This window comes from Dendrobates tinctorius, unplaced genomic scaffold (genome assembly GCF_039654945.1).
Source record: "Dendrobates tinctorius isolate UK_male_01 unplaced genomic scaffold, ASM3965494v1 ptg000060l, whole genome shotgun sequence".
Taxonomy (NCBI): domain Eukaryota; kingdom Metazoa; phylum Chordata; class Amphibia; order Anura; family Dendrobatidae; genus Dendrobates; species Dendrobates tinctorius.
The window spans coordinates 2,065,717-2,079,519 of NW_027361728.1; positions in this window are offsets into that span (position 1 = coordinate 2,065,717).

Below are 13,803 nucleotides of genomic sequence, written 5' to 3' on the forward strand. Positions count from 1 at the left end.
CTCTAAGAGGCTCCTCTGTCCTCCACTCATTACCTTTAGTAATGGCACCTGTTTGAACTTGTTATCAGTATAAAAGACACCTGTCCACAACCTCAAACAGTCACACTCCAAACTACACCATGGTGAAGACCAAAGAGCTGCCGAAGGACACCAGAATCAAAATTGTAGCCCGCACCAGGCTGGGAAGACTTAATCTGCAATAGGCAAGCAGCATGGTGTGATGAAATCATCTGTGGGAGCAATAATAAGAAAATGGAAAACATACAAGACCACTGATAATCTCCCTCGATCTGGGGCTCCACGCAAGATCTCACCCCGTGGGGTCAAAATGATCACAAGAATGGTGAGCAAAAATCCCAGAACCACACGGGGGACCTAGTGACTGACCTGCATAGAGCTGGGACCACTGTAACAAAGGCTACCATCAATAACACACTATGCCGCCAGGGACTCATAGGCTGCAGTGCCAGTTGTGTCCTCCTGCTAAAGCCAGTACATGACCAGGCCCGTCTGAAGTTTGCTAGAGAGCATTTGGATTATTCAGAAGAGTATTGGGAGAATGTCATATGGTCTGATGAAACCACAGAAGAACTGTTTGGTAGAAACAAAACTCATCATGTTTAGTGGAGACAGAATGCTTAGTTGCATCCAAAGAACACCATACCTACTGTGAGGCATGAGGGTGGCAACATCATGCTTTGGGGCTGCTTCTCTGCAAAGGGACCAGGACGACTGATCTGTGTACATGAAAGAATGAATGGGGCCATGTATCGTAAGATTTTGAGTGCAAACCTTTTTCCATTAGCAAGGGCATTGAAGATGAAACATGGATGTGTCTTTCAGCATGATAATGATCTCAAGCACACCACCAAGGCAATGAAGGAGTTGCTTAGTAAGAAGCATATGAAGGTCCTGGAGTGGGCTAGACAGTCTCCAGATCTCAACCCAATAGAAAACCTTTGGAGGGATTTGAAAGTCTGTGTTGCCCAGTGATAGACCCAAAATATCACTGCTCTAGAGGAGATGTTTATGGAGGAATGGGCCAACATACCACTAACAGTGTGTGCCAACCTTGTGAAGACTTACAGAAAATGTTTGACCTCTGTCATTGCCAACAAAGGATATATAACAAAATATTGAAATGAACTTTTGTTAATGACTAGAGTTGAGCGAAACAGGTCGGCCAGATTCATAAGTCGCCGACTTATGGCAAAGTCGGGTTTTGCCGACCGAAACCCGACCACAGTGTGAAGTCGGCCATGCAGTCGACAAAACGAGCACCAAAGTCGAATTTCCCAGAATGCTTGCACGTGACTTTTTTCAGCCACTGAGCAAGGACGTACACTGTGGTCAACGAGATGACATGTGCAGCATCCGGGGAGAGAGAGAGATTTTGCGCACTTTAAAAAAGCGGTCCGGCATGTAGGTGTGTTTACTGTCATCCACTCCCTGCCGACTTTGCTTCCCCTTTGACTTGTACTGAGTTTCGTGTTTCAGTCGGACCTTCGACTTTTCCCGATAGTCGTCCAATTTCGTTTGACTCAACTTTTGAGAAAGTCGGGTTTCATGAAACCCGACTCGACCCTAAAAAAGGTAGTCGCTCATCTCTATTAACCCCTTCATAACAGCCAATACATATATTTACTGACCTGAGTTAAAAGGTAATATCATCCCCATACAGGAGACAATCCAGCAGCTGTCGGCTGTCCACTATATCTGACAACTTGCTGTATCACAAATGATCGGTGTTGGCACCGTCCATATCTGTTTAACTCCTTAGTTGCTGCTGTCAAAAGTGACTACATCAAATAAATGGTTAATAGATTGTGGGGGCTTGCACTTTAATCTAATTGACACACCGAGATCATGATAGTGTGGTCCTGATGTTTGCCATAGCAGTTCATGGCCAAATAGCGGCCTTAAGCCCCCGTCACACATAGCGATCTCGCTAGCGAGATCGCTGCTGAGTCTCAAGTTTTGTGACGCAACAGCGATCTCACCAACGAGATCGCTGTGTGTGACAGCTATCAGCGACCGGCCCCCCTGCCAGTATCGCTGATCGTTGTTGGAAAGCCCTGGACATTTATTTGATCGCTGATCTCCCGCTGGCCAGCATGCATTGCTGCGTGTAACAGGCGGGAGACCAGCGATCAGCTGGTAACTAAGGTAAACGCAGGGTTTCTAAGCAGCGCGCTGTGCTTAGAAACCCTCTGTGTACAATAGTTACCAGCGCGCTGATGCAGGGAGTTGGTAACCAAGGTACACATCGGGTTTCTAAGTGATACGCGCTGCTTAGAAACCCGATGTGTACCTTAGTTACCAGCTCCCTGCATCAAGCGCTGGTATCTAACATACACAGCGATGCCGCGCGCTCTGCGTCGCTGGTGCTAATCGCTGATGAAGCTGTATGTTTGACAGATCACCAGCGATCATGTAACGACTCACCAGAGATCCTGACAAGTTGATATCATTGTCGGGATCGCTGGTGAGTCGCTATGTGTGACGGGGCCCTTAGAGTCTGTCGGCTACAGTGGCCTGTTCAGAAGTTAGTGACATTTAGGTGGTAAACAAACACTTTTTCATTCCGGCTATACCACTTTGCATTAATTCCTGAAAATCACCTGAGCGGTTAATAAACTACCTGACAGCAGTTTTCAATTGTCAGGGGGTGTAGTTTTTAAAATGGTATCATGTTTGGGGTTTTCCAATATATAGCACCCCTAAAGTCACTTCAAACCTGGATAGGTCCCTCAAAAAAAATTTTGTAAATTTCCTTGAAAAAATGAAAAATTGTTGCTACATTTTTAAACCTCCTAAAAGGCTAACAAAATAAATTAGCGTTTTAAAAATGGTGCTGATGTAAAGCCGACATGTGGGAAATGTTATTTATTAATGTTTTTCTGTGGTATGACTATCTGGATTAAAGGGATAATCATTCAAAGTCTGAAAATTGCAATTTTTTTACATTTTTGTAACTATCCATCATCCTCTTGATTACATTCCAGAGGTTTTCAATGGGGTTCAGGTCAGGAGATTGGGCTGGCCATGACAGGGTTTTGATGTGGTAGTCTCTTAATTTTTGCTAGAGCTGTATATATTACATAGAGAGAAAGACGAAAAGCCAGCAATTCAGCAGCTACATACTGTAAATTCACAGCAGGACCCAACAACATAGAATATATGGATTACATGCAGCAAATACACATAAAATAGCTTTATAGATGTCAGTGACACATACAGCAAAATTAGTACAGTGTGTGTGCAGCTTACTGTACATGCATTTAATTATTAAAAGATTATGTTTCTGAAAAAAATGGCGGCGCTCCCACGTAATTTTCTTAACCAACAGAGGGAAAGCCGACACCTGGGGCAGATATTTATAGCGTAGGAAGGGGGTAATACCCATGGAGCTTCCCAGTCTATAAATTTCAGCTCTCAGCTATATACTTATCCTTTACTGGCTATTAAAATGGGGGACCCCCCAAAAAATGATGTAGAGTCCCCTATATCTCCTATATTTAATAACCAGCAAAGGCTATGCAAACAGCTGTGGACTGATATTAATAGCCTAGGAAGGTGCCATAGATACTGTCCCCTAGGCTAAAAACATCAGCTCTCAGCTGCCTTAAAAAAATGCGCATCTCTAAGTTGTGCCAATTCTGGCACTTTTCCTCGCTCTTCCCACTTGCCCTGTAGCGGTCGCAAGTGGGGTGATAGTTGGGGGGTTGATGTCACTTTTGTATTGTCAGGTGACATCAAGCCCAGAGGTTAGTAAAGGAGAGGCGTCAATAAGACGCCCCAATTACTAACCCCATAGTCATATTGTATAAAAACACAGACACCCAGAATAAAATCCTTTCATTGAAAGAATGATACAGACACCGTAAATAAATCTTAATTAAACTTATGACATCACCCATTCCACAGACTCCTGTCATGAGCACTTCAGCCGCAGACGTGGCCCAGCCCAAAAACGCCACTACGCTGACCGACAACGACGGCGTGGGGCGGGCGTTCCCCGGGGACGCAATATGGACCCTCAATACCACAGAGGGGGACCCGGGCCTACCCGAACTATGGAAGGGCAGCGATGGGGATTCTGTGGCAGCCGAGCATGTGGACAAGGATAAGACACGTAGGACTTGATTACACCGCACAACTTCAGGTATAGAGAACATAAAGTTCACTAAAGTAAAGTCACACAGTACATAAACCAAACAGAAGTATGCCAGGCTCCCAATTCCACACCTCCCAGAAGGGTACCACCCAGTGGACCCCAAGGCACCAACGGATCACCGAGGCACGCATAGGCTGGACATCGGGACATCAGGACACAGGCAAGACATCAGAGTACATGAGGCCATCAGGACGCAGGCAGGACATCAGAGTACATGAGGACATCAAGACATCAGGACACAGGCAGGACATCAGGGTCACCCACAGGACATCAGAGTCACCGGCAGACATCAGACAGGAGTCGTTCAGTTCCGAAAATCTGACACGACCTACAGGCACCACTGCGGTCATCAGGCTCCAAGCATTGGACCGAGTAAGGAATTCAAGCGTGATGGTGCTAGAACCGCAGGATTGCGGGGCCTGCATGAAGCTAGCACTGCATGGTAGTCAGAGCACAGGGTAGTAGATGCTCAGCAGAAACACCAGTTACAAGAGACTCAAAGTCTCTGGGTGTGAAGGCTTCAGACAGAAAGGGATTCCAGGGACACCACACAGCAGACACAGTTCAGACAGGATCAGGTACAGAACAGGTACAGGATCAAGGATTGAGGCCTAGATATACCATATCCAGGACAGGCACAAGAACAGGAATCAAGGCAAGGACTTTGATACCAAAATATAGACAGGAGAGGTCCAGGAACACCAAACACGCATGGAAAAGTCCAGGAGCTTTGTGAGTAGCTCTGGCCCCACCCATAGGGAAAGGGAAATTTATATAGGAGCTGCCCCTCAGCAATTGGCTGGGGGACAGCATTTCAAGTACACACACTAACCCTGATAAAAGCAGGGAAGGTGTGGCCGCGCACGCCCTAAGCATAAACAGAAACCATTACAGCACAGTCAGTGCAGGAACTGAGGCTCAGGGCACTTGGCAGTGGCTGCACGCCCAGACACACGTGGAAAGTCATGCACCAGCTGCAAATGACCTCGCCACCCACGGACAGCTTCCACAGCGGCAACCAGGGGCCGCTCATGCGGATGCTCCTGCAGCAGAGAAAAGACCTAACAACACATGTACAGCTACACAGCAGAGCAGGGAACTGAGCAGGATCCATACAGTTAACAGCCAACAGTATCCTAGCTCAATTAGGGGGGAAAGGAGCAAAGGGTTAAAGAAAAGACATGCATTGTCAAGCCGACAACCAGTTACAGAGAGAACGGCGTGATAACGCCCTTGTCTCCTGCAAGAGAAATAAAATAAAAACAACAATATTCCTCACCTTTCCACAGAAAAGATGATAATCTATTTATCACATGATGGGTCTAGCTCTGCTACATCTAGATGACAGGCTGCATGGTTGCATGATGCCACCATACAGCCTGTCATCCAGCAGAGACACTGAGTAGCGTCTGCTACCACTGCCCAGTGTCTCCCTGTGAACTCCTATTAACTGTCTGATGGCACCGTAAGCGTGAGAAACTTCTCATGCTTGCAGTGCCTTCAGAAAGGTCCCAGGAGTTCACAGCCAATTAACTCACATCACCTATCTGACGCAGAGACATTATAACATGCTCATACAGACGTTGCAACACATACAGCATTAAAATTCCGGAGAGTTGCAACATCAAAAGCCATGTTTCAAACTGGCAGGCTATTTTGTTATGGAAAGTCAAGAGGGTGTATTTTGCAACTTAAGATCATTTGAAATGAGTTGATACTTTACTGACCATAGCCACCACCTTCCTTAAAGGGAACCTGTCACCTCCCAGGGTGTTTTTAAGTAAAAGAACCACCTTCAGCAACACTAAGGCTGCATTCTGTGAAGATGACTCTACTGTTTCTGACCCCCAGTAACGCCGAAATATTGACTTTTATAACTAGGTCCTCATACTTGTAATGCGTCCCATAGGTATAATGTGTCCCCCTGTATCAGCCGCCTCCCAGCCATCCATCATGCCCCTGTCTTGCATCTGGGCGCTGCCTCCAAGCCATCCATCATGCCCCTGTCTGGTGTCTGGGCACCGCCTCCAAGCCGTCAATCATGCACCTGTCTTGTATCTGGGTGCCGTCTCCCTTCTGTCCATCATGCCCCTGTTTTGTGTCTGGGTGCCGCCTCCCATCCGTCCATCATGTCTATGAGTGTTGAGTTGCTAGATTTGTATGCTGTTTATAAAGTTAAAAAACTCCCAGAGGCTCACAAAGGGAGAGCATGTGACTGTATTTCCTGGTTTTCCTGTGTCTGTGCATGAGAGAAGCAGCTTGCTGTAGATAATGCACAGATAGAGACACACAAATGGTTTATTCCTGATCTGTTAAGCTCATCATGTATTGTTAGTGATTGTTCCTGAATAAACAAGTTCTGTTGTCACATGCTTGGAAAGTATCCTGAGTAATCCGCTGCCAACAGATTATGGGCCCAGAATGACACAGAACCCCAGAGTAACATAGCAACAGAAGCCCAAATCAAAAGCACACTCGTGACCGCACTAGATGCACGGCCAGATGATGAGCTGACACTAGAGTATATTAAAGGCAAACTTGTGGATGAATTCAAGAGAAAAATGCAGCACGTAAGCAGCAGTAATGAATCCAGAGCAGAAACAGCATTAAATACCCAGGATTTTCCTAAATATAAGATCAATCTAAGAGAAACTTGTGATTGTTTTGTCTGTAAAAAACCTGGCCACCTTAAAACAGGCTGCAGAATTTGGAAAGCAAGAATGAGTCAGCTTAAAAAACAGAACAGTCATCAAAGGGTTAAAACAGCTGTAAAGGAAGATTATGCATGTGTTGAAACTGCATTTAGTGCCAGTACAGGCCCATCTGCAAAGCATATATGGTGTACAGATTCAGGCGCAAGCAGCCATATGACAAATAGCAAGGATTTCTTTACAGACCTTAGTGAAAGCAAGTCAGAAAAGATCATCTTAGCTAATGGTCACTATATGACTTCAGAAGGAGTAGGAGACTGCTACCTCCACTGTCCAGTTGCTGTTAGGGGTCAGACTCCTGGCACTGCACAGCGGGAGTCCAGAGCCAGACATCCTGCGGTCTCCCATCCTTCCTCGACCGCTCCGTGTGTTGCTTAGCAAACACGGTGAGTAAGGCTTGCTGCTCAGACTCGCTCTGACAGCCTGGATGTTGCTGCCACCCCTGGTGCAGCAATAGCAGCGCAACCTGCTCTGCAGGGAACTGCTCCTGAGGCTAAGTCCTCATGCCGTGCTACTGGGCATGCCTGCAAGTTGACTCTCACTGGAGAGCAGGAGTCACATGCTCAGGTCCTACGTCGGATCTGATTGGTCCTTCCCAAGCTAATGGAAGGTCCCAGAAGCGCATCGCTATAAAAAGCCCGCATGGCGGCTCGGCGTTGCGCTAGTGTAGCATATTATGCTGTGTGTGTATGGTGACGGATGTGTGGACTGGTGACTGACGCATTATGAAACCCCTTCCCTCGGATATTACGAATGGTGACAGAGAGTTGGATAGTCAGTCTCAGCTTGTGGCAAGCTACACGCCACGTGATCCTCGCCTACACTAGCGTCCGTCGGCGCCCGTGTCTCAGCGCCGACGTCTGCGGCTTTACCTGCCGCTGCGCTGCACTAACCGCAGCTACTCTTGGTCGCTGTTGCGATGCCACACGCAGGCCTCTGTGACATTAACAGAGCCGCGTCTCGGCATCACATTGCCTCTTGCGACTCTGTGCCAGAACAGAGCCGTCCTTAGCGTTCAGGTGATGTTAACCCGAGCGCAGTACCTCATTGATTAGGTGCATCTGCCATTGTTCAGCAGCGGTCTTGTCACCTACCGCACGGTGGACTCCGGGCGGCGAACGCACCTCCTGTTATTTTATATTTGGTGCGTTCCGCCGTCCCAACATTACACTAGCACCAGGGTCTGGCTGACAATGGCAGACGTGCCACAGCTGCAGCGCTACATTCAGCAGCTGGAGAGCAGGTTGGCGGCTATCGAGAGCACCAACTCAGCTGCGAATGCTGCGCTAGCTGCCGCCCAGACAGTCGCTGAGGCCGTCTCACGTGTGCCCACACTTTTGCCCTCGCCAACAATCTCTTCCCTCCTGCTCCCCGATAAGTTTTCGGGTGAGAGCGACACCTGTAGGGGATTCGTCAGTCAGTGCTCCATTCACCTGGAGTTGCTGGCTGCCCGGTTTCCTACAGAGCGGGCCAAGGTGGGCTTTATTGTCTCCTTGTTAGCTGGCCGAGCATTGCAGTGGGCCACACCGTTGTGGGAACGTGATGATCCTGTGGTTCAGGGGCCTGCTCAGTTCCTCGCGGCTCTGAAGCAGGTCTTCTTGGGACCACGGGTCACGCACGATACGGCTCTCCAACTGTTAGCGTTAACACAAGGGTCACTCTCGGTTAGCCATTATGCTGTCCGGTTTTGGACATTGGCTTCCGAACTGGAGTGGCCGGACAAAGTGTTAGTCCCAGTGTTCTGGAGAAGCCTAGCTGAGCACGTCAAGGATGCTCTAGCCACCCGAGATATTCCCACAACTCTGGAGGAATTGATCTCCGTCTCCACCCGTATTGATCTCCGGTTCACGGAGCGCGGGCTGGAGAGGACTAAATCCAGACGTAAGATTAACCTGGCTCCCACCTTTACCGAACCGCTGAGCCATTCCGCTCAGGAGTCTCCCCCCATCGAGCCCATGGAGGTATCTCGCACCGGTGCTAAGCCACATCAGGTGCGGGTCTCTGTGCGCTGTTATCACTGCCGACACTTTGGCCACTCGGTTGGCACATGTCCTGAGCGGCCAAAGGGACGACCCTGTTCCATGGTTGTAGGTGGTGGCCAGTCCCAGATGGAGCCCTTTTCGCCTAAGCCGGTATTCCGGGGTACTCTGGATAATTGTTCCTCCACCTGGGAGACAGAGGTTACTCTGGACTCCGGGGCCGAGGGGAACTTTATGTCCTCGAGTTTTGCCCAGAGTCACTCTATTCCCCTGGTATTACTCCCACAACCTCTGACCATCAGGGTGGTGGATGGGGCACCATTGCCGTCTCAAGTGACCCATCAGACGGTCCCACTCAGTCTCGCCATGTCCCCCTCACATCGGGAGACCCTGTCCTTGCTTATTATGCCTCATGGCATCGATCAGGTACTCCTCGGGGTTCCCTGGCTTCGTTGTCACTCCCCTCACATTGATTGGGCGTCGGGGAGAATACTGGGCTGGAGCAAGGACTGCGAGGGAAGGTGTCTAAGGGACAGTCTTCAGGTAGCGTCTACAGAGCTGCCTACAGATCTAGCCACGCTTCCTGAACCTTACCATCAGTATGCGGACGTCTTCTCTAAGAAGTCTGCGTAGACACTCCCGTCGCACCGTCCCTATGATTGCCCGATTGACCTCCTGCCGGGCACAGAACCTCCTCGAGGTTGTGTCTACCCATTGTCTCTTCCGGAGACAGAGGCAATGTCCCAATATATCCGGGAGAACCTGGCGCGGGGCTTTATCAGGAAGCCGGTGTCACCGGCTGGGGCAGGCTTCTTCTTCGTTCAGAAGAAGAGCGGAGAGTTACGCCCCTGTATCGACTACCGGGGTCTCAATGCCATCACGGTAAAGAATAAGTACCCTCTCCCGTTGATCTCCGAGTTGTTCGACAGGTTGCGTGGGGCGCGGCTATTCACAAAGCTAGACCTACGAGGGGCATACAACCTGATCCGTATTCGCGAAGGAGACGAATGGAAGACAGCTTTTAATACTCGGGATGGCCATTATGAATATCTGGTCATGCCCTTCGGCCTTTGTAATGCGCCTGCTGTCTTCCAGGACTTCGTCAACGACGTCTTCCGTGACATGCTTTCTACCTCGGTGGTGGTCTATCTGGACGACATCCTCATCTTTTCGCCAGATTTGCCCACCCACCGGAAAGATGTCTGCAGGGTATTCGACCACCTGTGGGCGAATTCCCTGTTTGCTAAGCTGGAGAAGTGTCAGTTTGAGCAGGAGTCCTTGCCATTTCTGGGCTACGTCATCTTGGCCCAGGGGTTGGCTATGGATCCGGCCAAACTGCAAGCGGTTATGGACTGGCAGGAAACCCATTCTCTTAAAGCGGTGCAGCACTTTTTGGGGTTCGTTAATTATTACCGTCAGTTTATACCCCACTTCTCCACTTTGGTAGCTCCCTTGGTTGCTCTCACGAAAAAAGGAGCTAATCCTAAGGCGTGGACCGAACAGGTTTCTAAAGCTTTTTCCTCCATAAAGTCCCACTTTGCAGGCGCTCCCATTTTACTCCGTCCCGATGTGGATAAGCCGTTTATCCTTGAGGTAGACGCTTCTTCCGTTGGTGCAGGAGCAGTCCTTTACCAAAAGGATGCTCAAGGTCAGAAGCATCCCTGCTTCTTCTATTCTAAGACCTTTTCACCAGCGGAGAAAAATTACTCCATCGGCGACAGGGAGCTGCTGGCCATGAAATTGGCTTTCTCCGAGTGGAGACATCTCCTGGAGGGAGCCCGGTTCCCCTTTCAGGTGTTCACGGACCACAAAAACCTGGTCTATCTTCAGACGGCCCAACGCCTGAATTCCCGTCAGGCCAGGTGGTCGCTCTTCTTCTCTCGCTTCTGCTTCACCCTGCACTACCTCTCCGGGGAGAAGAACATCTGAGCAGATGCCCTCTCACACTCGGTGGTCTCAGCGGAAGAAGGAGAAGCTGAGCCCCGGTTAATTCTCCCTCCGGAGAGTTTTACAACTGTGGCTCCTATCGCCCTCGAGTCGGTACCGCCAGGCAAGACCTTGGTGCCCCCTCGGCTACGGCCGGAGGTTCTTGCCTGGGCACATGCCTCCAGGCTAGGTGGCCATTTTGGTAATAACGGACCACCGAACTCCTGGCAAGGTCATATTGGTGGCCACATATGGCTCGAGACGTCAAGGCATACGTGAAAGCATGCGTCTCGTGTGCCCAGAACAGGCCCTCTAGACAGAGGCCGGCGGGGCTCTTGTTTCCCCTGCCAGTAGCGGATAGACCATGGGAAATGGTGGGCATGGACTTTATAGTTGGCCTGCCCAAGTCCAGTGGCAGTACGGTCATCTGGGTGGTTACCGACCATTTTTCCAAAATGGTACATCTGGTGCCACTCGCACGCCTACCTTCCGCCCGAGGTCTGGCTGTCCTGTTCATTAAGCATGTATTCCGTTTACATGGTATGCCGGACAAAATCGTAAGTGACCGAGGTCCCCAGTTTGCGTCTCGTTTTTGGAGGGAGCTCTGCAGCTTACTCAGCATCGAGCTAAATCTGTCCTCCCCCTACCATCCCGAGACGAATGGCTTGGTCGAAAGGGCCAATCAGACCTTGGTCACCTATCTACGACATTTTGTCTCTGCCAGGCAGGATGACTGGGCATCCTTGCTGCCTTGGGCTGAATTTGCCCTAAACAATGCGGTGGCCGATTCCACTGGTCAGACGCCTTTTCTCCTAAATTATGGTCAACACCCACGCGTCCCTGTCCCAATGCCGGTGTCCTCCAATGACTCCAGGGTGGCAGACTGGGCAGTGGAGGCCCGGGACAATTGGGATCACACTCAGGATGCTATCCGGGCATCTAAAGAAAGGATGAGGGCGTCCGCCGACACACACCGGCGACCCGTGCCAAGCTTCTCCCCTGGCGACATGGTGTGGCTCTCCACCCGGAACATTAAATTGCGGGTCAAGTCTCCCAAGTTCGCACCACGATACATTGGACCGTTCAAGGTCCTCGAGCGACTTAGCTCAGTGGTCTGCCGCCTGGCTCTTCCTCCACATTTGGCCATATCGGACGTGTTTCATGTGTCCCTCCTCAAACCAGTTCACATGGTCCGGTTTTCTGAGCCATCCACCGGGTCATCAGACTTATCATCTGACGAGTATGAGGTTAACGCCATCGTGGGGCGCAGGTTTGTCCGTGGCAAAAAGTTCTATTTGGTGGACTGGAAGGGTCATGGTCCCGAGGCTCGGACCTGGGAGCCGGTGGAGAATATTCATGCACCGCTCCTGGTCGCGGCTTTTGAGCACAGTGAGGCTCAGAGGGGAGGGGACCCTAAGGGGGGTGATGTTAGGCGTCGGACTCCTGGCACTGCACAGCGGTAGTCCAGAGCCAGACATCCTGCGGTCTCCCATTCTTCCTCGACCGCTCCAGGTGGTGCTCAGCAAACACGGCGAGCCAGGCTTGCTGCTCAGACTCGCTCTGACAGCCTGGATGTTGCTGCCACCTCTGGTGCAGCAATAGCAGCGCAACCTGCTCTGCAGGGAACTGCTCCTGAGGCTAAGTCCTCATGCCGTGCTACTGGGCATGCCCGCAACTTGACCTCTCACTGGAGAGCAGGGGTCACATGCTCAGGTCCTACATCGGATCTGATTGGTCCTTCCCAAGCTAATGGAAGGTCCCGGAAGCGCATCGCTATAAAAAGCCCGCATGGCGGCTCGGCGATGCGCTAGTGTAGCATATTATGCTGTGTGTGTATGGTGACGGATGTGTGGACTGGTGACTGACGCATTATGAAACCCCTTCCCTCGGATATTACGAATGGTGACAGAGAGTTCGATAGTCAGTCTCAGCTTGTGGCAAGCCACGTGATCCTCGCCTACACTAGCGTCCGTCGGTGCCCGTGTCTCAGCGCCGACATCTGCGGCTTTACCTGCCGCTGCGCTGCACTAACCGCAGCTACTCTTGGTCGCTGTTGCGACGCCACACGCAGGCCTCTGTCACATTAACAGAGCCGCGTCTCGGCATCACATTGCCTCTTGCGACTCTGTGCCAGAACAAAGCCGTCCTTAGCGTTCGGGTGACGTTAACCCGAGCGCAGTACCTCATTGATTAGGTGCATCTGCCATTGTTCAGCAGCGGTCTTGTCACCTACTGCACGGTGGACTCCGGGTGGCGAACGCACCTCCTGTTATTTTATATTTGGTGCGTTCCGCCGTCCCAACAGTTTCCTCAGCACAAAGCAGAAAAATCCCAATAAAGGATGTTCTCTATGTTCCCAGCCTTGAAAGCAATCTTCTGTCAGTAAAGAAACTCACACAAAAGGGGAATGTAGTTACTTTTAAAGATAGCAGCTGCATCATCTCAAAGAAGGGTCACACTCTTGCAGAAGGAAAAATACAAGATGAACTTTATCAGCTAAAATGCAAAGAAAGAGTGTACAGTGCTATATAAGATCTACATAAGAACTGTATCCATGTATGGCACAGACATCTTGGGCACAGAGACCCAGAAGCAGTATGGAAGCTAGCTCACCTTGCAAATGGTATTGAAATCAACCACTGTAGTCAAATGATGAAGTGCACTAGCTGTCTTAAAAGGGAAAATGTCCAGAAAATTCTTTCCTAAAATAAGCACCACTAAGTCTGCTCAGCCTCTGGATCTGATACAGACAGATGTATGCTGTCCAATGAGTGTTCAAACTCCTAACAAGAAGAGATATTTTCTCACATTTATTGATGAATACTCGAGAAATACAGTCGCCTACCTGCTTCACAGTAAAGATGAAGTTCCACAGAAACTTGAAGAATATCTTGCTGTAGTGTTTAACAAAGTTGGAAAAATACCAAAAGCCCTGTGTGCAGATAATGGAACTGAATATACAAGTGGTAAGGTGCTATCCATTTTTGAAAAAGAATGGAATTGTGTTCCA